This window comes from Callithrix jacchus, chromosome 14 (assembly GCF_049354715.1).
Source record: "Callithrix jacchus isolate 240 chromosome 14, calJac240_pri, whole genome shotgun sequence".
In the NCBI taxonomy this organism is placed as follows: domain Eukaryota; kingdom Metazoa; phylum Chordata; class Mammalia; order Primates; family Cebidae; genus Callithrix; species Callithrix jacchus.
Window position 1 is genome coordinate 106,734,161 of NC_133515.1, and position 13,463 is coordinate 106,747,623.

The 13,463-nt window shown below is 37.4% G+C and overlaps 1 protein-coding gene and 1 long non-coding RNA gene across 5 annotated transcripts in view; one reads left to right on the forward strand and one right to left on the reverse strand.

The window, feature by feature from the left end:
* LOC128929670 (uncharacterized) overlaps positions 1 to 13,463 on the forward strand; it is a 361,144-nt gene that overhangs the window by 244,904 nt on the left and 102,777 nt on the right. The gene's annotated exons all lie outside the window — the stretch shown is intronic.
* The window catches only part of LOC118147410 (uncharacterized), a 46,847-nt gene that overhangs the window by 4,471 nt on the left and 28,913 nt on the right, over positions 1 to 13,463 (reverse strand). Inside the window, exon 2 of one of the 2 annotated variants that reach the window (XR_004733809.3) lies at positions 6,469 to 6,807. This is a non-coding gene — a long non-coding RNA (uncharacterized LOC118147410). Of the gene's footprint in view, positions 1 to 3,577; positions 6,808 to 13,463 lie in introns of those variants that run through there. The other variant, XR_013526174.1, reaches the window with a different exon arrangement.

Sequence of the window (13,463 nt, forward strand, 5' to 3'; positions counted from 1 at the left end):
TTACCATTTTTTTCTTCCATATATCATGCTTTTTGTGTCTAGTCTAAGAAATCTTTGCTTAGCTCAAGATCCTAAAATTTTTCTCTATTTTTTTTCTATAAATTATATAGCTCTGTTTTTACACTTAAACCTGCAATCTATTTGGATTTAATTTTTTGTAGAAGCTGTGAAGTTTAGGTTGAAGACATCATAGAAATATGATTGATTTTTGCATGGTTATATTTTATCTCGAGATTTGCATATTAGTTATAGAGGATTTTTGGAGATACTTTGGAATTTTTGCCTATAGATGGCCAATTGCAATAGCACCATTTGTTTAGAAAGCTACCCTCACTCTACTGTGTTGCTCCTGCACCTTTGTCGAAAATCAACTGGGCATATTTGTGTGTATCTGTTTCTCTGTTTACTATTATGTTTCCCAGACTTATATGTCTACCCCTCAACCAATACAGAGTCATGATTACTGTGGCTATAAAATGTCTTGAAATTATGTAGACTAATTATTTTCATTTTATATATTTTTTTTCAAAATTATTTTGGTCATTATAGTTCCTTTGCATTTTCATATAAATTTTAAAATAATGTTATCTATTACTACCACAAAATCTTGCTGCAATTTTGATAGCAACTACATTCAACCTGTATATCAATTTGGGAAGAATTGACACCTTTACTGTATTGAATCTGCCAGTCCATGAACATGGTATATCTTCCTGTTTGTTTATATGTTTCTTAATTTCTTTAATCAGTTTTTTGGGTAGTTTTCAGCCCACAAGTATCTTATATGTTTTGGTATAATTGCAAATAACAATCTCTTATGTTTTGAGCAGTTGTTAATATTTTTAGTTTTGGTGTCTATATGTTCATTGATAGTATACAGACATATATTTGATTTTGATTACCTATCCTGCATCTTGCAACCCGGCTCAGATGATTAACTCTAGAACTTTATTTGAGATTCTTCTGGATTGTCTACATAGATAATCATCCTATCTGCAAATATGGATAGTTTTATTTCTTCCTCTTTAATCTGTATGCCTTTATTTTATTTCCTGGCTTTATTCTATTGGATAGAACTGCCAATATTATGTTGAGTAAGAGCTGTGAGAGTGGGCACACTGGCTTTGTTCCCAGTCTTAGGAAAAAAAAGTGTTGTCTTTGAACCTTAAGTATAATACTAGCTTTTGGGTTTTTAGAAATAGATTTTCTTTATTGAATTGAGGAAGTTTTCCTCTTCTTATTTTTCTGAGAGATTTTATCATGAATAAGTGTTGAATTTTGTTAAATGATTCTTCTGCATCAATTGATACAATCTTGGATTTTTTTCTAGATTATTAATATGACAGATTACATTGACTAATTTTTGAATGTTGAACATTCATGCATTCTGGTTGTGTACATCTGGAATAATTGGTTATGATACCATAATTGGTTATGGTATAATTCTCTTTACATATTGATGGATTCTATTTCCTAATATTTTGTTAAAGATTTTTTACACCTATGTTTGTGAGGAATATTGATCTGTAGTTTCCTTTTTTTCCTACTATCTTTTGTGTAGCTTTGTTATCAGGATAGTAACAATAGCTCCATAAAATGAATTGAAAAGTATTTTCTCCACATTATTTTCTGGGAGATATTGTATAAAATTGATTTTAGTTATTCTTTAACCACTTGGAAGAATTTTATCATGAAATTTTCTGTTCTTAGATATTTCTATTTTTGAAGTTTTAAAATTACATATTTAATTTCCTTAATAGTTATGGTGCTATTTGAAGTATGTACTTGACATTGTGTGAATTATAGTTGTCTGTACTTTTCCAGGAATCAGTTCATTTTATCTAAGCTTCTGCAGGGTTTGTGGTGATATACCCAGTTTCATTACTGACATTGATTACTTATGTCTTCTGTCTTGCAAAAGACTTGATAAATTTTATTGTTCTTTTCAAATAACTGTTTCTTTGTTTCATTAATTTTATCTATTGTTTTCTGCTTTCAGTATCATGGATTTCTGCTCCAATCTTTAGTATTTCCTTCTCTCTCCTTGTTTTGAGTTTCTTTTTCTTTTTCCTTTTTAGATTCTTAAGGAGAAAGCATATATTATTGATGTGAGGATTTTCCTTCTTTGTAATGTAAGCATTGAGTACTATAAATTTCCCTTCAGCACCACTTCATTTATGTTCCACAAATTTCAATATGCTGCATTTCCATATTATTCAATTCAATGTTTTTATTTATTTCATTTTACTTTAGGTTCTAGGGTACATGTGCAGGTCTTTGAGGCATCTTGTTTGACCCATGGATTATTTAGAAGTCTGCTGTTTAGTTTCCAAGTGCTTGAATATTTTTCTGTTATCTTTGTGGTTGGGTTTATGGTCCAGAATATAATCTATGTTGTTATTATGTTATGAGAATTCCTAGAAAGTATGTGTTTTCTGTTGTTTTGGGCCAGCATATTGTATAAATGTCTATTAGATACTTTTGATCAATGGTGTTTTAGTTCTTATACACTCATAATAATGTTCTGTCAAGTTCTAGCAATTGTCAAGAAGGAGGTATTAAAGTTTTCAACTAAATTTCTCCTTTTGGTTCTGTCAGTTCTTGCTTCACAGATTTTACAATTTATTGTTTGATGCCCACACATTTTTAAATTGTATATCTTTTGGTGAATTAACCATTTTGTCATTATATAATGCCCCTCTATGTTCTTGGTAGTTTTATTAGCTCTAAAATCTACTTTTTCTCCTCTCCTCTCCTCTCCTCTCTTTTTTTCTTTTCTTTTTTAAGTAAAGTCTTGCTTTGTCACCCAGGCTGGAGTGCAGGTCTATGATCTCAGCTCATTGCAACCTCCACTTCCCAGGCTCAAGTGATTCTCTTGCCTCACCCTCCTGAGTAGCTGAAATTACAGGTGTGAGCTATCATCCCTGGCCTAAAATTTACTTTCTTTGTTATTAATATAGCAAATGTCTGCAAGGCATATTTGTATTTCCATTCCTTAATTTTCAATTTACCATGATCATTATAGTTTTCCCACTGATGTAGCTTCAGCAGCTGCTGCCTCAATTCTCAAATATCCAGGCTAGCTTGGTGGCTCCTTTCCCCATGGATCATTTAGTTAATTCACTCTGCCTATCTCTGCCTTTAATTAGTGTTTTTAAACCATTTACATTTAATGTAATTATTGATAGTTTAAGACTGATGTGTGTGATTTTATTTTTTGTTTTCTCCTTATTTTGTTTCTTTTTTTTTTTGCCCCTGTCTTTCTTGTCTTGTTTTTTTATCTTCTCTTTAACATTTTTTAGATGTCCTTTTGATTAATTTGTATAGTTTTTGAGTGTATCTCTTTGTGTGGACATTTTAGTTATTGCTCAAATATCACATTTTATATTTATAACACTGGCTACTGATGTTGACATTTTACTAGTTCAAGTGAAGTGTAGAAATGTTACCCTTTATCCTTCCCTATTAAAAATATAATTGTTTTAAATATCTTTCCTACATATATTCATAACAAGTTTATGAGATAACATTATAATTTTTGCTTTAACTATCAATTATGGATTAGGAAACTCAAGAAGAAAGGGAAATGTATTTATTCATATTTTCACTCTTTTTAAAAATGAACTTCATAAAATCTAGATTGGCAAATTTAGAAATAAAATTTCCAGTTCAAACAGTCTATAACAAATTTCTTCTGAACAATTACAATGATGTCTGTATCCTATTTAACCTACTTACAGTTATCTTACTGACAAGTCTCTTTTCCAGATCTGCACAGATGTAGTAAAATGACTTTAGTTGTATCTCAACATTTCTTTATCCCTCCTCTCTTTTTTAGAGATGTTGCCTGACATATTAAGTAGCTTTATCAGCAACGGAAATGTGTTTAAATGCAACTGTCATAGCTGCTATCATTGGAGAAACATGAGTTACTCCACTTGAATTGTTAATAATGTTTTTAAATCTAATGCACATTTATCAACTTGGTAGTGATGACCAAGATGACACCTCGGCTGTAGGATGAATTCCGGCACATTAGATTATTTAAACTGTTTTAAAAATCTGATGTCTGTTGTCCGGAGTGTAATGATGACATCTCTGAATGTCGTCATTCACAGATGATTCTGTGATTTTTACAATAATGATACTCAGGTTCAGATGGAAAAAATTGGAAAACACTGTCCCAAGCCTCTGTTATGTGTCTCTCATTGCCTCTATTGGCATGTACAAGTTGATCATTTCTCAGTGTCTCTGCCTAAGTCAAAGTCATCAACCTTTCTCTCTTTGGGTTAGTCAGTTACCTTTGCTGATTCTTTGATGGCAGCACATGCAGATATATAATCAGCTGAGTTCAGCAGTATCTGGGGAGATGGCCGGCATGCCCGGTCTCACCATCTCCTACATGAAAGGCAGCCAGGATGACCCCACATGAGGTACTGTCCATGCTCAAACACCAGGCACTGCAGCATGAGTGGCTCTCCTCTACTCCCCAGCCACTGAGTTTCTCACTCCTGGAGCCAATGTCCTTGAGCCACTAGAGGACACTAAGTGCCACGCTTTTCTCCCTTTCTCAATGTCTACCCTAGCTTTGAGGAAAAACAAAGGTGGAGTTTTCTTGTATAGCATCAGTAGATGAATGGATAAAGAAGATATGGTAAATATACACATTAAAATACTGTTCAGCTCTAAGAATAGTACTAAATCTTATCCCACTTGCAGCAACATGAATGGAACGGAAGGTCACTATATTAAGTGAAATAAGTCAGGCACAAAAATATTGCATGTTCTCATTCATATATGGGAGTTAAAAATGTTGATTCCAGGGAAGTAGACAGTAAAATGATAGTTAGAGGCTGAGAAGTGTAGGGGAGATGAAGACAGGTTTGTTAGTGGGTAAAAACATACAGTTAGAATAAGTTCTAGTGTTCAATAGCACAGTAAGGTGAATATAGTTAAAAATACTATGTATGTATATAATAATAATAATTACTTTTATTATTTGAGATGAAGTCTCGCTCTGTTTCCCAGTGGCAATGATCTTTTCTCACTGCAACCTCTGCCTCCCAGGTTCAAGCCTCCCGGGTAACTGGGATTACAGGCATGCCACCATGCCTGGCTAATTTTGTATTTCTAGTAGAGACAGGCTTTCACTATGTTGGCCAGGCTGGTCTTGAACTCCTGACCTTAAGTGATCCACCTGCCATGGCCTCCCAAAGTGCTGGGATTACAGGCATGAGTCATCATTCCTGGCCAGAGTATATTGCAAATTTCATAATAGGTAGAAGAAAAGATTTGAAATGTTTTTGACACACATAAATGATAAATGTTCAAGGTGATGGACATACTAATTACCCTGATTTGATCATTGCACATTGTATGTGTGTATCAGAATATCACATGTACCCCATAAATATGTACAGTTATGATGTATCAATAAAGACACACACAGTAAACCTGCTGTATGCCTTTGTGAACCAAATTTGAAGTAGAGATTAAGAAGCATACTTCTAGGATAAAACCAAAATGGCAATTTGAAAGTCCCTGAAGAGAAACTTGGCTTTGAATCAGCTTCTGCATTTTTCTACTTCCATATAATATGATGATAACATTTCCCTCCCATGGTTATGTGGGGATTAAATGTAAAAGCTGACACTACATAACAATGCATCACTAGTACTGCCTGAAGACCTTTAGTGTCCACAACTGACACGTTGTGTTGAACACATTCATACTTCATTTGATTGAATGGACCTAGAGCCTATCTTACTTACACGGGGGCCTTCTTAACAGGGGGCTTTCAGAATGTCCCCTGACATTTCATGGTCATGTGATTTATATATTTTAAAATATTTACCTATAGTTACTACTTTAATACACTTTAAATAAAACAAGAACTTTTTTTTTTAGCGACTGTGGCCTGTTTGTCAGATTATTTGTGAGTCAGCTCACAAATAATAATTCACAAATCAGCTCACAAATAATAATTCACAAATCAGCTCACAAATAATAATTCACAAATCAGCTCACAAATAATAATTCACAAATTAGCTCACAAATAATTCACAGATCGGGTCACAAATAATAATTCACAAATTAGCTCACAAATAATAAGTCAAGCTGTGAATCCCCACATTGATAGAATGTGAATTAGTAATTCTTTAAAGAAAGATTCTTAGAAATGACCTTAGTCTTTTAGGCCATCTCTAATTTGAGGCAGGAATTGGAATGTGTCATATTTCAGGCACTGCTTCAACACATGCTTCATTCATTTATTCATTCACTCGGTGATTTCTGACTGTGCATGTACTATATCCACGTGATTTGTTAGGCACTGGGTGAAAAGGTCCCTAAGACATTTAAAATCACGTGAAAGAGTATTTTAAGCAGGCAGGAATTACATTGAGTGTTGTCATGTCCAATATTTATTTTCTTCTCATTCTGTGCCAGGAAATGTTCCAAGTGCCTTACCTGGATTCATTCATTTGATCTTCATAAAAAATTGGGGAGCAGGGTATTCGGAGTGCTGAACTCTCTGCATGCCTGTTCTACAGCTGAGGAAGTGGAAATTCGGAGCAATTCGCTGTGACAGAGTTCCCACCCAGGCAGTCTGAATCCAGACTCTGTGCTTTTAATGACTATACCATAGATGATGCTAGAACATGGTGAAAAGTGCCTAATTCAGCAAAGGGGCTCGGGGCTGGGAGCTGTCACAGCTTGCTTCTTATAAGGTGGTATCCTGAAGCCAGGTATGGGGGACACGCCTTCTGAAAACAGGGCATTGGCATTGGGCAGTTCATGAATGTGTTCCTGAAAAATAAGAAAACACAAAATGAAATGCTTCTAAATGTTATAAAAAGAGGGTAGGAAGGGAGTGGGTGCAAGGAGCCCACGGAACAGTAGCCTGTGGGGAGATAAGAGAGCAGTCAGTGAGAATGGCAGGTTCTCTTCTCATTTCTATGACTATGTCATTGAGACATATGCTCCAGCCGTTTCCATTCCTGCTGTTTGCCAAGATCCACCCGCTTCCCCCACTGGCCCCCACACAGGCCATTCTCTCCGCTGACGCCCTCACCATCCTAGCCTGGCAACACCGGCCTCCTCTCTGCGCTGTTTCCTGGGGAGCAGATCCTGGCCCCCAATGGTGTGGATCCCTCCATTGCACATTTTCCTGGCCCCTGTGGGTTTTCCCTCCTAGCACTCACCGTAACCGTCATGAAGTCACCGTTTGCTAAATGCCTGTTAATCGACTGACTGGTCCTTCCTCCTGATTCTGACCTCTATGAAGACAAGCACTGCCTCTCTTTTGTTGATCACTGCCCACCTTCACCTGGGATAGGGCCAAGTTCAAAGTGCCTGCTATGGGATGGAATGTGGCCCCTCTGCCCATCCCACCAAAAAAAAAAAAAAATGAAGTAACAAGGAAAAGAAAAACAGATATGTTGCAGTCCTAAACCCTGCCACCTTAGCATATGACCTTATTTGGATATAAGGTCTTTACACCCAGTTAAGGTCAGGGCATTAGGGTGGCCCTGATCCAGGATGACTAGTGTCCTTCTAAAAAGGGGAAATTTGAACACAGGCACACACACAGGAAGAGGTCATGTGAAGATGAAGGCAGAGATCAGGGTGATGCTTCTACAAGTCCAGGAACATTGAAGGTGGCCAGCAAAGCACCAGGGCTGGGGGAGAGGCCCAGGACAGAGTCTCCCTCACCGCCTCAGAGGGGACAAACCCTGCCCACACCTTGATCTTGAAGTTGTGGCCTCCAGATCATGAGATGGTGCATTTCGGTTGTTAACCACCTCGTTTGTGGGACTTGGTTGTAGCAGCCCTAGCATGCCAGCACAGTGTCTCCTAACACTACTTATGGGAAGCAGGAAGGAAGAAATGATGGATGGAATCACTCAGCCCTTCCCCTTACTTGGAGTAAGGGTCCACAGAGTCAATGTTTGCTGCTAATGCGATGCTCACCACATGTCATGTTTAATTTGTTTGTTTGCTTTATTTCTCCTTGTTAATTTCAAAACCATGAGAGTTTAACTTTGTATAGCTCTTAAAAAACCCAAAATGATGTCTAACCTCCAAAATATTTTGGCTATTTTTCACCCCTCTGGGTTTTTGACCCAAGAGAAGGGAGCAAATAAAAAGATTGTGGTGTCTCCTGAGACCATGTGTGACACCAGGTATAATTATAAAGTCTCAAAAATCACATATCATAGAACCACCGTGCAACTGTAAGGGGAAAATATGAGTCATCCAAGCATTTGCGATGATCTTGTCATGCACGGATTGGTACCTGGCAGGCTTAGTTTTCTCTAGGATTTCTGCCACCAACTGTCACTACATACTTTTCAATTTGCGCTTCCCCATCACTGCCAAGAATGAAGTACCTCCATGCGACTTGTAATTACAGAACTGCTCCCACCGCCCCCTCCCCAAATCCCTGGAGGTTAAATTTGCACATTTTGACAAAGTAATTTCTTGATTTTGTTTTCTGTATGAATCATTGAAGGTTTCCTGAACAAGTGCTATTGTAAACAGAGAATCAGCGTCAACACCAGAAAGTGCTTCCTCCTCTGACAGTTTAATTGTTCTCCTGATTTCCATGCTTTTCACTCTTTATGAAATATGACGTTTTCTCTACATTTTGTGCAAATACAGGTATGAAAACATTGGGCTGGTTTGTAAGTTAGAGCTAAAATCTAGTTAAAAGGCGAATGTGATTTTTGCAAATAGGTACATAGCTTCCTTCAAGCCAGCTTCAAGGTTTCTCAGGAACTCCTGAATGGCTTGAGACAGACGTCCCAGGAGGCAGAACATCGAGGGAAAGCAGGGGATTCTCTGAAATGTTATTCAGTGTACCTGGACACTCAACTGCCACTCAAAATGTTAGTTCTTCATTGGCCCTTTGGCCGATGGCACAAGTACCTCGGCTTCCCTAGGGGCTGCCTTTCTGCTACGTTAACCTGCTCTGTGGTTCATAACGAGCTTTGGTGATTGTAGTCCATGTAGCCACTGTGGGTTTGCTTCTTGTCCAACGCAAAGCCCTCCACCCGTCTCAACCCCCTGACCTCTCATTCTTTGAGTTCTTGCTTTGCCACCTCTATCTGTTCTGTATCTTCAGATTCCCACCTCTGGCTTTTCCCTAGATTCTTGATCTCAGCCTGTTCGCACATTTAAATATACACCATCCTTAAAACAAAACAAAACCCTTTTAACAAGTCTCTTCCACAAAGAGTAATTAAGGTAATGATGTCTGAATTGGGGTGGCGGGTGTTGAGATTCCATCATCTATAATGTTTCTACCATGTAATTCAAGTATCTTACCTTAAAGAAGCTGGTAAATGGGAAGCCACATAAAGAATAAGAAGGTGCTTCAGTATAGGTAGTTCAGTAAGGAAAAGAATTCTTAAGAGAGCTATTTTAGGTGACTACTAATAACATTATGCAATAACTTAATCATGCGTGTTTTGTTTTACTCATCAAAATGACGATGGTATAATTAATATAGGCATATATAAGCTCCCTCAATGGTGAAAATCATTTCCTTTTTCATTTACAAATATTGAGTATCTAATGTTTGCCAGAGATTGTTCTAGATAGTTGGGAATACATGAACAAAATAGATATTGTACAAATCTGATGATAATAACTACAATGGAGAAAAATGAAGAAGAGTAGAGGATAGGTAGTAAAAGGAACTTCTATATTGGATAAAGAAGGTCTCTCTAATGAGGTGACATTTAGCCTGAGACGAAAAATTTTCCAGATAGATGAAAGAGTAAGTTCCATGTTTCTGAGATGCAAAATTGAGAAAGAGTTTGATAGGTTCTGGCATACATGGCCTAAAGCAACCTGGGGGTTGGGGGAAAAGTAGAACACAAGTCAAAATGGTATTTATAAATTATAAATTAGAATTGTTTGTGGAATTTGGCTGGTGATGTTTTGCTTGACACATACAAGATGATCAATAAATACTTCAAAGAAAAAAAAAAACAAGCCTCTTCCTTGAAGGACAGCCCTCTTGTCTCATTTCCTTTCTTGCAGAAGCCTGCACAATCAACACTTCTCATCTTTTCTCTCTCACTTGCCATTCACACTGGCGACTACACTGCCACCTCCCTATACCTGCCCTCATTAAAGTAACCACTGTTTATCTAATTTCCACTGTTTATCTAACCGTCTCCACTAGGAGACGGTTGCTCCTCATCCTCCTTGGCTTCTGAAGCACCTGACAATGTTGACTGAGCAGCTGGGTGCTGAGCTAAGACCAGGGAGTTTGGTAGCTAGAAAAGGAACAAATGGGTATCTGAGGTCAATGAGTGGTTCTGAGGTGAGGTATAATTCCCTACTGGGAATCATTGACAGACTCAACTTCCCTTATGTGCTTCCCTTATGGCCAATTCATGGCTCGTGGATGGAGGTAGGGAGGTACCATGGACAACAGCCAGGATCAGGGAGGGCATTTTTAACCAGGCTGCATCCCCTGAATCTGCTCTAAAGACGTGACTATTTTTTCCTCATAATTTTATAGGATCTTTTATGGCTAACTAACTCATTTTATAGAACAAGCCAGGGGTTGTCAACTCGTTTCTATAAAGGGTTAGAAAGTAAACTGTAGCCTTTGCGGGCCATACGTTTTTCTGTGCCAATAGCTCAACCACGTTGCTGTAACACAAAAGCAGCCCACAGACAATCTGGGAATGGATGGGCATGACAGGTTGTCCAGACACCTTCACCTACCGAGACAGAAGGCAGGCTGAGTTTGGTCCAAGGGATTAAATTATCTTATAGAGCAATTTGACTTTGTATTTAATTTGATACATTGGTTGGAAAAAAAGAAAATATGTTCTGCCTGTATTGATTTTCTGGAATGTGCATCTGACTATATGTGTTTATTTGTATGATCTTTGTAAGCCCTAGAAGTAAAAAAGGCTTACATGTGAGTGCTAGTTTAGGTTTTGGCTAATGTATTAAAACACTGCCTGAATGTTTGGTCAATCTTGGCCAAGAGGACCAAGGCTACTTCTAATTCCTGCAAAAAGGTTTCAAAATCTGCCATCATGGTGAAGGGAGGGATATGTGTTGACTTTCAAAGCCCTAAATTTACTATCAGGATTATTCATCTTTAAAGACACTGATTTGTCTTTCAGGGACATTTCTAAAATGTCAAAATAAATAGCACTTGACATTAAAAAAAAATAGTATTGAATGCTCAGTAGAGGGTGAGTAGGAGAAGCATCTGGACATGTGGAGGCTAGGTTCCTCATACCCCAAGATTGACCAAGATTGGCCAAGATTGACCAAACATTCAGTCAGTGTTTTAATACATTAGCCAAAACCTAAACTAGCACTCACATGTAAGCCTTTTTTATTTCTAGGGCTTACAGAGATCATACAAATAAACACATATAGTTCATTAGTCTTTTTGGAGTGATGGCAAAAGGTGGTCATCACCACATCTTTGAATCCGTTTAATCTCCAGCTGCGAATATGTGATCAGTCATCTCTTGGACAACAACAGACTTTCCCCAGGACCAGCAATGGTTTCCATGTGGTTGCAAGGGCTGTATGTATGTGCAGTTCTGACAGGGGTCAGCCCTAATGATGTTATTCTGGACTTGGCCTGACTCACAGGAAGTGAGATTCAGCGGCCTGCAAAGAGGATGTCGCACTTACCACTTCTACTGTTGACTTTATCTAACTTACTGTCTTGGGTGGGGTGTGGCCCAGTTTTCTTCCCAATAGAATGAGAGAAATAATCCTTACAAGTTTGCAAAGCTCCCTGAAATTTCAAGTGTAAGATACTCTCTAAGTGAAAATTATTATAATCCCTTCTCAGTTGCTGCCTTCTATTTACAAACAGCTGACTTCTTCCTCCCACTTCTGGATGAGACATAGAACCAGCACCCAAAGCAAATTCAAAAGGTTTTAAAGGAAACGTGCGTTCCATGAAACCTGGAAAATTAGGAGTACAACTTTCAGAGTGTGAGGAAACTCAGATTACCTGCTGCAGACCTTTCAGGCGATTTGGCTAAAATCCCTTCATGGATGGTGACATATAGGGTGAATTTAACTCAGCAAATGAACACTTTTCAATTCAAATCTGAACCTAGAGAGCTATCTAAGGCAAAACCATTTTTAAAGAATCTTTATTCTCTGTAGTTTCTTGGAATTAAAATTTCTTAAAAGAATTTTGTTTTATTTTTATCCATTTTAAAGCGTATCATTGCAAGTACATAAAATCCACCTTTAGAATCCTCACTTCCACCATTTTCAAAATGGATAGGACTGGCTGAGCACTGGCATGACATTTGTGGGGGTTTTCTAAGTTGCATTCTGTCATGTGCTTGGTGAAATATGGCAAAGCATATGGACGGTGGGTGATTCATCTCCATGCAAGATTTCCTGGGAAAAGCTGGGATGCATTCAGTTTGCAGAATTTCCCCCATGGTAACCCACTGAAACTTTTGCCTCAATAAAACAGAAGTATTTGCTCTATTTCAGATTTTCAAGTGAATGATTCCCAATGTGCTTTCCAAATGAATGTTTTTCTCATTGTTTGACTTTGTGTGACCCCATCTACTTTTCCAGACTTCATCTTGAGGACATCACCCAATTCAGGAAGCTGGAAGGAATCTTTTGGTTTACATGTTCAGTGGAGCTGTTGGGAGTCAGTGCTGAGTCTCTTGCAGTTAGAGGTGTCTCTAAGTGAAAGGATGTTATTAAAACTGAAATAATATTTCAGCAAGTAGATTGCAGCATGTAGCTTAGTGATGGCAGAGGGTAAATATTTAGGCAGCACAAGCTGTTGATTGCAAAAACCAATTCTGTGGGCCATCAGGGTCAAGTGCACATACTAACAGTCTTTGATTTATAAGCGTTATTCAAAAATCGAGCCTAATTTACAAAATGCTCAGTGGTCACGTTTGCTGTTGCCTTGAAGTGCACATCTTTCATTTTGACTTCAAAGCCTCAAAGACATGACTGGAAGAGAAGCTTGAGATTTGGATGTTTTTCACAACAATATGGAAAATGCAAAGAAGCAGAAAATTTTCCTTTAAGTAGTTTGCTATAAGCGTTTATTTTACATTCATAAAATGAAAAATGGCAAACCACTGAAAATTGTTTTAACTTGTTGAGTTTCAAGCTTTAAAAATGTTTAATGTCAGAGGAATTTATGCCATTTAATTCAATGAAAAAAATCAGGATACAAATATGTACACTATGTTTCCATGTGTATAAATTTATCAACAATATGAGGTTGAACCATATGAAACTGCTATTTTGTATGTCAAAATGTGGTTTGACATAAGTAATATCAAATGGTTCAAACTATATGGACAAGAGAAAAACACACACACGGAAGAGAAACACCAAAAGTTTGGGATGATGATTATAGGTAACAAATATTTTTTCACTTTCTTACCTATACTTTCTAGAATAAATGTGTATTGCTTTTT